Consider the following 1,117-nt stretch of genomic DNA (forward strand, 5'->3'; position numbering starts at 1 on the left):
CAGACCATTTTTATTTGCACATCCTACCACTCCACTGGGCAACTCCATTAATAACAACTGGAGACGCATTTAATTCATGGTGATTTAGAGACAAGAAATAAAGAGAACTGAAAGTCCAGGGACATCTGGTTAATCTACACCAATATTCATTTCTTCTGATAATGCCCTGTGGCTACAGAGACCAGGCATCACTGCCATTTTAAAAGAAAAAAAGAAAGTGATAGGGAACCAGAGAGAAACAAGCACTCTGTAACATTCCATTTAATGCATAATCAGTTAGCTATTCATTGTAATGATGAAACAATGGAAGACATCTTCAAATTGCTTCCTTTTTTCCCTAAAGGTTGCTTGTCTGAACATTCTTGTACTAAGGTCTTTGCATAAGAGTAATTCTAGGGTAGATACCTGGAAATTGAATTTTAGGCTCATGAATTCTCAACTTTACCACATATAGACAAATGTAATCCAAACGTACTATAAAAATTTGCTATTTATATGCCACACATGTGTTAGAGTTCCCTTGATTTTCCTTCTTCATAGGAAATTAGTATTGTCAGTCTTTTTATTTTAAATCAACTTTATAGGTGTATAATGGTATTCTATAGTGCTTTTAATTTGCATTTTCTTGTCAATGAGATTAATTATATTTCTGTTTGTTTGCTGACTATTTAGGTATTCCTTTTTGTTTTTGTTTTTTTTTTAATGTTTATTTGTTCTTGAGAGAGAGACAGAGCGTGAGCAGGGGAGGGGCAGAGAGAGAGGGAGACACAGAATCTGAAGTAGGCTCTGAGCTGTCAATACAGAGCCTGAGGTGGGGCTCGAACCCAGAAATCGTGAGATCATGACCTGAGCCAAAGTCAGATGCTCAACCAACTGAGCCACCCAGGCACCCCTGACTATTGAGGTATTCTGTGAATTTCTGCCAACCCAAAGATTTTATCAATTGTATCATTGGTCTTTTTTTTTATTATTTATGCATAAATATTTAATATATACCTTTGGAAGTAATATTTTCTGATAATATACATTGAAATATTTTTTGGAGGCTTTCTAGGTCACTTATTTTTTCTATAATTTCGTTTTTGTGACAATATTTTAAATTCTAATATAGCCATAA

General features: G+C 34.5%; 1 non-coding gene across 1 annotated transcript; it reads right to left on the bottom strand.

Moving 5' to 3' along the window:
- Window positions 1-803: 803 nt before the first annotated feature.
- Window positions 804-888, bottom strand: TRNAQ-UUG (transfer RNA glutamine (anticodon UUG)). The gene has a single exon. It is a non-coding gene; the product is annotated as a tRNA-Gln (tRNA).
- Between the last annotated feature and the right edge of the window lie 229 nt (window positions 889-1,117).

The sequence above is a fragment of the Panthera pardus genome, unplaced genomic scaffold, assembly GCF_024362965.1.
Source record: "Panthera pardus isolate Hobbes unplaced genomic scaffold, ASM2436296v1 HiC_scaffold_21, whole genome shotgun sequence".
In the NCBI taxonomy this organism is placed as follows: Eukaryota; Metazoa; Chordata; class Mammalia; order Carnivora; family Felidae; genus Panthera; species Panthera pardus.